General features: G+C 38.6%; 1 protein-coding gene across 2 annotated transcripts in view; it reads left to right on the top strand.

Annotated features, from left to right (window-relative positions):
* The first annotated feature begins 205 nt into the window (after positions 1-205).
* Positions 206-9,136, top strand: part of marchf2 (membrane-associated ring finger (C3HC4) 2) — a 51,988-nt gene continuing 43,057 nt past the window's right edge. Inside the window, exon 1 of one of the 2 annotated variants that reach the window (XM_048560199.2) lies at positions 206-333. The gene's annotated coding sequence lies outside the window, so the exon portion shown is untranslated. Of the gene's footprint in view, positions 353-9,136 lie in introns of both variants that reach the window. The other variant, XM_048560200.2, reaches the window with a different exon arrangement.

Raw genomic sequence — 9,136 nt, 5'->3', positions numbered from 1 at the left:
ATGGCAATAAATCCCGCCCCCACCCTGCACTGCCTGACTGGGTGAAGTCATCCAGCCGGGGACCTTAGCCCCGCCTTTTGCAGGATCCTCTTAACCGACTGTTTACAAAAGCTGTCAATTATAACAGTTTTCCCCAGCTGATTGGGTAATCTGCCTGTCATTCACATCTAGTCAAGAACACGCTCCTCTTCCGGCGCGGATCTTTTTCTCTCTTTTTAAGGACTAGGATTGTACACTGGGAGCGGTGATGTTGGCAGAAGAGATGGGCCCAATGAACTATTGAACCGAGCCTGGGGTCGTCGAGACAGCCGTTCCGAAAGTGATCACCCTGAGGTAATGCAAGAGGAATCAAGTCAGTGATTTTTTTAAAAAAATATTTTTAACATTGAACGTGCAGCGATTCTCCTCGTCCAACAAGGTGTTGTGCGTCACAGTCCGAGGATTGGGAGTCTCTTGGTTTTTTTCGTTGGTTAAAATGTCTCCTCAAGTGATGGTTTAAACAGGCTCCTGAGTGAACTGTCACTCGTTCTGCAGCTATGTGGAGTGCAAACATCAGTCAGACATCACAGCAAAGGACCCCCTTTGGCTCTGCTGTCACAACACGGAGGAAATGGAGCACATCGTGCAGTTCTTTGCATAACCCTCATAAAACTCCCAGATAAATTTAGCATGAACGCTTCAATGGCTTATTGTTGTTTTCACAATAGTGTGCATGTGTCTGGAATAATGTACCAGGTGAGTTGTCAAATGGCTCAGTCAGGTTTGGTCAGCGGTTAAGCTTGTTGGTAGTGGAGACCATATGGTACTGACGTGCTCCACGGTGGATAAGTGAACCTAGTGTTTCACTTAAAATAAACTGCCACTAATGAGCTAGGACATCACTGCAACAAAATGTTGATGACTACTATTTCTCAGCAATGCTTCTGAGCTTAAATCTTCTTCAGTCTCTTGCTTTGTTCTGTTGAATCATCATGACTTGGACGAATAGAGAATAGGAAACAATTGAGTGTTTCAACATTATCTCTGAGAGAGAGTTTCCAGATCAATTTATCTTGTGGAACTATAAATTATACTTTTAATTCTATGGAGTTGACAAAACCAGAAAATTTGTAACCTTGTATTGAATTTGAGTGTGAGATGAACTTCTGACCACTCATAGGGCTATCACGAAAGCTACCTATTTCTTGCTCAAAAGTATCACTGGACTTCATCTCTGCCATGCTCACCTGCTGGTGAAACCTTACCCATACCTTCATTACTATTGAGTATTTCATGTACTCCTGTCCAGATGCCTACATTGAAGCTGAAGGTGGGCTGTTACCTTTGATCTTATTCAAACTGTACTATCATCATTTATGTGCTTGCTCACCTTTGCTGACTTCTGACTAATTAATATCCTGACTTATAATAATTAGTTTCCTTATGATTTCATCCATTCCCATCTTTGTAATCTCTTCCAGCGGCATAGTGATCCTATATACTGGTGTTTCTGCAGTTCCTGTGTTTTGAGCTTCCTTAAATTGATTGCATCATGAAAGTTGGCTGTGTCTTCTCTAGCCAATTCCTAACTTCTGAAATTGCTTTCAGAAAACTCTCTAGCCTGCTACCACCTTTCTCCTTTTAAAATGTCCTTTGAATATCTTTGACCAAGTTTTAGCTAATCACGTTTAATATCACCTTACGTGGTTTTGTGTCACATCTTGATTTCTAACTAATTTCTTGGTAAATATGCGAGATCAATATAAATTATTTTTATTAAGCTGCCCCTCTTTAGTGATTATTTATGTTGCATTATCATTGACATGCTTAATTCATTTAACTTGAGGCTATTTGGCTTATTTTCTACCCAATATGCAAAGGAAAAATTAATTTATCAACAACTGAAAAAGAAACATACATTATACTGAATTCTTCTGTAATATATTGCTATATTTTCTCAATACTGACAACTACCATGTGGCCATTTAATAAGGAAAGTGTTTCTTTTTCTTTTCAGTGATAGGTTCATATTGGTAGTTTTTACGTATAAATTTTGTTTAAATAAATAATTTGGTGTAGATAGATAAATAAGTTGTTGTGGAGGACTGTGCAATTTACTGAAAGCTCTTAGATACTTAAATGATTATAGGACTTGAATCATGGACATAGCTGCTCTGCATTTTCTTACATCCACTGGGATTTTTAAAAAACATTCTAATGTGTAATGAAAGCCTCTGATCTTGACATCATCAGCTTAATGTAAATATTTTGAAAGCTGTGTTGTGTTGCCATAAATCTAGGTTTACAAATTGTCTTTATAGGATCAAAATCTACTTTACCTTACATATCAACAAATAATTTTTAGCTGTTTTCTCAAGAGAAATTAAGCATTAGATATTGGAGAAACTATCTCTGCCAGAGGTGATTTGTAACCCAAAAGACAGAGAGTTAAGGTGAAGAATGCACATTATGGTATGGAATACATTGTTTGAAAGCATGGTGAAATTAAATTGAAATGTTCAAATAAGCTTTGAAGGTTACATTTACTGAGAAGTGAAACCAATTGGATAACTGTGATGTGAGAAAATACGTGCTATGCATCTTTTGCCAAATCTAAAATCTGTTGTTTAGTTTTCTTTGAAATTTTAGCAAAATATTCATTTTATAAGCTGAAGAGCAGAAACAGTGTTTAACACACTTTACATGTGAATAACCTTTTAGGTACAAACATATCTGTAAGATTGATGAATACTACATGTGAATAACTGTTTGGCTCACAGGAACATTTCTGGTTGCCAAGTAATTGCTGTTTAATGGAAAAATAGAGCAGACAAATATGCTCATGTGTGGAGAATACTGGCCCAGGTTCCAGATGCAAAACTTATGTGTGGAGTATGGAAATTATTTAATAGCCAGAACGCACTATCTGGAGAATACACAATCGAAGCGGTAGATAACAAATCTGCCTTGAATGAGTGAGAAAGAATTGTAACTTGCTGTAAATCCCAAATCAGTTTGTCTCTAATTTCTCTTTGTCTCTTTATTATGTTTTTATTCATAATGTGTTTTTCTCAAGTTAACTTTTTAATTGAGATTGTTTGTTCCCTTTGAAATTTTTTGCCTTTGGTCAGATATGACTTGCATGAGAAGTATTATCTCTGTAATCGCTGTTACCAATAGACAACAAATGTATTAAAATGGGCTTTCTGCTACAAAAGTTTAATTTTATGTAGCCCTGTTCTGAAGTGAACCATGAAACCAATGTTATACCTTGACTAAATCTATACAAATAAATTGTGTTGCCAAATTTTGTTGGCTTCAGCCTTGGAGGAAATGGTATGTTTCCTGGTTCAGTTCTCTATATTGTGGTTTTAATAAACTATCAATTGAAGAAGTAGTTCTGATCATAACGACATGATTTTTAAATTATAAGTATGGTAAAGTCTGTGAAGGCAATGGGACTTGAGTGACTAAAAACAGCATACATATCCTAATTGTTTACTAATACTGTGGATAAATATTTCGCCTTCAAAAATTTTGGTTTTGATCTTCCACACTGTGTATTTCCTTTCCTCCTAAAGTTTGCTGTAAACATAACAGACCTTTTATGCTTCTTGGGCAGAGAGTGCTGGAAATGCACTGCAATAGTGATAAACATTTAAAAGTAGAACATTTAAGCCTATTACTACCACCTTCGTCTAACACAGTCCATCACAACTGTGTTTTCCTAAAGATTATTTTTTTGCTGGCTCACTTCTGTGTAAAACCTCATGGAGAATACATTTTATGAACTGACAGTTTACAGGAATTGTTAGTCATCTACTTGGAACGCAAATGGAATCAAACTGTTAACCATTCTTTAATACACCAGTGAATCTGCTGTGCTTTTACAGAAGTTTATTTTCAATTCAGATGATGGTTTTGACCTTGCAGTGATAAATTTGCTCCAAGGTAAGCATTAAAAAGAAATACCTAATAAAGCAAAATTAGTGTCTATGTAAAAGTTACTATAATCCTATTGATCCATGGGGCTGCTCTCATATTAGAGAGAGATGACTGGTGGTGGTTTAATCTGAGGGTCACTGTCTCAGGCAAGGAGAGGGGTTGAGAGGGAGAGACCTTGATGGTAATTTAAAGTCGGCTGTTGTCATTATTGCATCGTCAACCAGCTGGGCTAACCAATTCCCTAGAATTTATGTACAATTTAATGGAGTTCTAAAACCAACTGAGCAACTACTGGTACTCCCTTACATTTTCCTCTATCATTCCAAACCTTCTCAAAGATGAAAATAAATGCAATTATAATTGAATGCTGTCATTGATCACATATTGTCCATAATTTTAACAAGAATACTGCAAAAGGAGTATGGTAAATACTAGTTTGCATTTTTCAGTCCATTTAAACTTCTGGGAATGGAAAAGAAAATCAGTGAAATGCTGTGAACTTTTCTGATGATGTCATGAACTGTCAGAGTCATTACAGCCCAGAAACGTACACTTTGTTCCAACTTGCCCACACTGACCAGACACCCCAATCTTATCTGGTCCCATTTGCCAGCCGGCATTTGGCTCATAGCTCTCTTAAACCCTTCCTACTCATGTACCCATCCAGATACCCTTCAAATATTGTCATTGTAACTGGAAGGGTTTAGAGGGATATGGGCCAAATGCTGGCAAATGGGACTAGATTAATTTAAGATATCTTGTTGGCATGGACTAGTTGGACCAAAAGATCTATTTCTGTGCTGAACATCTCTGATTCTATTAACATGAATCAAACCTGCTTTCAAACCACGTATATGTTAAAGTCACATTAAAAATGACCCTGAAAACCCAATATCTGCTTTGCTATTGATGTCACTGAAAACTAGTTAATGATTTCTCAGCTGCTAATCAGCCACCTCTTCTTGACTCTTCACTTTATTGATAACCGTTGGACTCATTACTTTTCCAAGATCTTAGAACATAGAACATAGAACATAGAACATTACAGCACAGTACAGGCCCTTCAGCCCTCGATGTTGTGCCGACCTGTCATACCGATCTGAAGCCCATCTAACCTACACTATTCCATGTACATCATATGCCTTGTTACCACATAGCCTGCCATTATCTACCCCCTGTTGTTTGTCACTAACAGTCCCCATTAACAATTATTCACCCTCCCAGGCTAATTGTTAGCAACTCCTTTGTCTGTCCAACTGTCTTTCTCTCTCTTTGGGCTCTGTCCTATTGTTTACTCCCTACCCCACCCACCTCCCTACTTTCTGCATATAAACTGACAATTGCCCAGCCAACATCAGTTCTGAAGAAGGGACACCAGAGCCGAAACGTTAACACTGTTTTCCCCTCCACAGATGATGCCAGATCTGCTGAGCTTTTCCAGAAACCTTGTTTTTGCTCCTGATTTAGAGCATCCGCAGTTCTTTTGGTTTTTATTAAATTTCTAATTGGACCTTCTTCCTGCAAACCCCACTTGCATATCATCTTGAGAATTTATGTACCTGAAGAGATGCAGTACAGCAATTTGTCAGTCTTGCTCAGAGAGCTGACAGAGTAGTAAGCATGAAAACGATGGAAATGTTGTAAGAATATCAGAACCTTTGTGTCATCCCTCAGTTACACACCATTCAAATTTGAGCAACTCAAATGAGCACTGGCTGGAGAAAAACACAATTTTTAATTCCCTCAATTATTCTTTCTTCCTGCATGTTTTTAAAAACTAGCTATCAACTACTCATGCTTTCAATTTTTAAACCTTGTTACAATATACTATGACACATTGTCTGTTTCTCAGTTTTTCAAAGAAGCAAATGTAGAAGAGAACAATTGTTAGGAAAATCTATTCTATTCATCGGGAGAGCCTCTCAACGAACAGGGAATAAGGGCAAGGAAAGCTCCATTGTTCAGCACTCATACTCCATATTTTATCATTTGTTCTTTTTACAGTTTAGCATTAGATTTGGGGAAATAAATTTTGTTTTACTTCCATCCTACAATTAATTTGTATGTAGGAAACTACCTTCCTCACCTTGATGTCTTAAAAGAGTATGAAGTAGTTCATACAATGCTTAGCAATTACTTCCGTCAATCTTTGTGAGGCAGACACTACATATATAAAGATTTGTCATCAGAGAGGATGCTTTTCAACCCATTTAAAATAAATCAGTAGAGCAATGTTATACAAATATATGAAAGACTCATCTATAGTACTGATGTACTTATTAATCTTACTAGTTCTTTAATTTTTTTGAGCTTAGAGAACACTTTTGCTTTGTTTCCTTGCATAGTGCAAGGAATTTCTTTCCTTTCTGCCCTAAGTGTTTTTTTGAACATTAATGTTCCCAAAGCAGGTTGAGGTTTACTGTTTAAAATGTGTTTAGCCACAGTGGGGGAGGCAGATCTTGAAATATCCTTTGCCTGTTTCTCAAAATGCTACAGATGTACATTGTTTGAATTTCCTGAACGTAACTTTTGAAGAGTTCAAAAATAAATCCAATCGATAGTCATCCAAAACTACATTATTTCAGTATTATTTTATTTTAGATTGGTATAAATATTTAGCATGATTAAAGTTAAAACAAAAATGTGTCACAAATGATGAACTTCAAATAGTTATAACTTCATGACCAGTTATCAGCTTTAGGGTATTTCGAAAAGAAATGCTATTTGCAATGATTTGAGGAAATGTTTACTGGGTGTTTTTTTTTATCAGTATTAACCCCAGCAACACACAGCTAATTTTAATTCGCTTGCTGTTGACACAGTCACAGATTTGAATTCCACTAGGCAACAGCATTAACGACATTTTTAAGAGAACTGAGCAACGAGCAAGAATTTTTCAGATGGTTACTCCTTCCAAAGATTGCCCAAATCTTCTTGAAATTTGATTCCTAAGTGCTATGCTTTCTGGCCTCCACAGCATATAACTACGGCAGATGTCATGGTTTATGCAAAGTCTCTGTACTCTAATCTCCATCTCCACAGTAACCTCACTTTTTTGTGTATTGATTGTGCAACTCCATTCCTTTAACACCAGGTTATTTTATGCTCAACTCACCTCCATGACCAACAGCCATGTACCTTCATTTTCAACGTCTTGTTTCTGGCCCACCTTTTAGCAGTTCTTTTAGCGATTATATCTTGCACTCTCAATTTCTGTCCAAATCCTTTGGCTATCTGCCTATAACTTCTGTTTTCAAAAACCTCTTTTTAAAACTTCTCTCCATTTGTAAGTTGGATATGCCATTTTCCATTAGCATTTCTGTAAGATGTGTATCTATTTACTGTGCCCTGTAAAGCATCTGTCTCATTGATTGTGTGAAGCAGTATAACATTTTAAGTTTTTAGTGTTAGGAATGGCAGCATTGTGGTAGTGTTACTGGATTGGTAATGGATTAGTGTAAACTAATGTTCTGAAGATGTGAGTTCTAATCTCAATACAACAACTGGCAACATAGAAATTCAAGTAATTTAAAAGATGTGGAAGTAAAGATCTATGAACATTAGTAATGACCATAGACTTAACAGATTGTCATGAAAACTGATCTGGTTCTAAAATACTTTTTAGGAAAGCACAATTGCCATTCTGATTAGGTTTTGTCAATGTGACTTCAGATACACTGCAATATGGCTTACTCGTTTGCACTTTGTAATTTGCCTTGCAAAGCCACACAGTTCTGTTGAAACATGACAAAATAGTCAAACAAATATAAAACAAGGTAGACTACTACATCAACCTGGATATACCCAACCAGGTTGGCTCTGCAGCTAATATCTGGGACTTGTACCAAAATTTGAGAAAGCCGTTCCATAGGCTAGTCAAGCAACAGCCTGACATACATAGTTGTACCAACAGAACAAAAACCACATCTTTCAACCATGCCAAAGCCCAGAACAGGGGGCAAATCTGGACTGACTTTTCTCTGGTGGGGGCACCAGGGTCTTTGAGTTTTTCCCCTCCACCCTGTGCCACATTCCTCGATCAACATACTCGAGTGTGTCCTGTTCTGTCATATGAACTCGAGGTAGCAGTGTAGTAATATATTTTAACTTGATTAACCAGTACTACTTCACATTGAAAATCACTCAGAACAGGCACTCAGGATAGCAAGAGCACAGATTGTACCCAGATTGGGGATTTCAGTATCTATCCCCAACAGTGACGCGATACTCCATCGCTGACCAAGCTGTTGGAGTCCTTGAGATAGCTGCCAGTCTTGGCTTGCAACAGTTGGCTGAGAATCAATACAAGAGATTAAAAACTACTTGACCTAATCTTTTTCAATCTCCCAGTCAAAGATGAATCTGTCCATGACAGGCTTGGCAAGAATGATGATTGAGCAGCTCTTGTGGAGACTAAGTATCATGGTGACACAAAGAACATCCTTGACTGTATTAAGTGGAATTACCATCCTACTAAATGGGATTATTTCAGATCGAGACAACAGTGTGGAGTGGAGAAACACAGCGGACCAGGCAACATCAGACAAGCACGAAAGTGGACCCTTTAGAAAAGGGTAATAAAATGTGAGGCTGGATGAACACAGCAGGCCAAGCAGCATCTCAGGAGCACAAAAGCTGACGTTTCGGGCCTAGACCCTTCATCAGAGAGGGGGATGGGGGGAGGGAACTGGAATAAATAGGGAGAGAGGGGGAGGCGGACCGAAGATGGAGAGTAAAGAAGATAGGTGGAGAAGGTGTGGGTGGGGAGGTAGGGAGGGGATAGGTCAGTCCAGGGAAGACGGACAGGTCAAGCAGGTGGGATGAGGTTAGTAGGTAGCTGGGGGTGCGGCTTGGGGTGGGAGGAAGGGATGGGTGAGAGGAAGAACCGGTTAGGGAGGCAGAGACAGGTTGGACTGGTTTTGGGATGCAGTGGGTGGGGGGGGAAGAGCTGGGCTGGTTGTGTGGTGCAGTGGGGGGAGGGGATGAACTGGGCTGGTTTAGGGATGCAGTGGGGGAAGGGGAGATTTTGAAACTGGTGAAGTCCACATTGATACCATATGGCTGCAGGGTTCCCAGGCGGAATATGAGTTGCTGTTCCTGCAACCTTCGGGTGGCATCATTGTGGCAGTGCAGGAGGCCCATGATGGACATGTCATCAAGAGAATGGGAGGGGGAGTGGAAATGGTTTGCGACTGGGAGGTGCAGTTGTTTG

Source organism: Stegostoma tigrinum, chromosome 30 (genome assembly GCF_030684315.1).
Source record: "Stegostoma tigrinum isolate sSteTig4 chromosome 30, sSteTig4.hap1, whole genome shotgun sequence".
Taxonomy (NCBI): Eukaryota; Metazoa; Chordata; class Chondrichthyes; order Orectolobiformes; family Stegostomatidae; genus Stegostoma; species Stegostoma tigrinum.
Note: the sequence above shows the minus strand (reverse complement) of the source record. Positions and strands in the feature narration are given on the sequence as shown.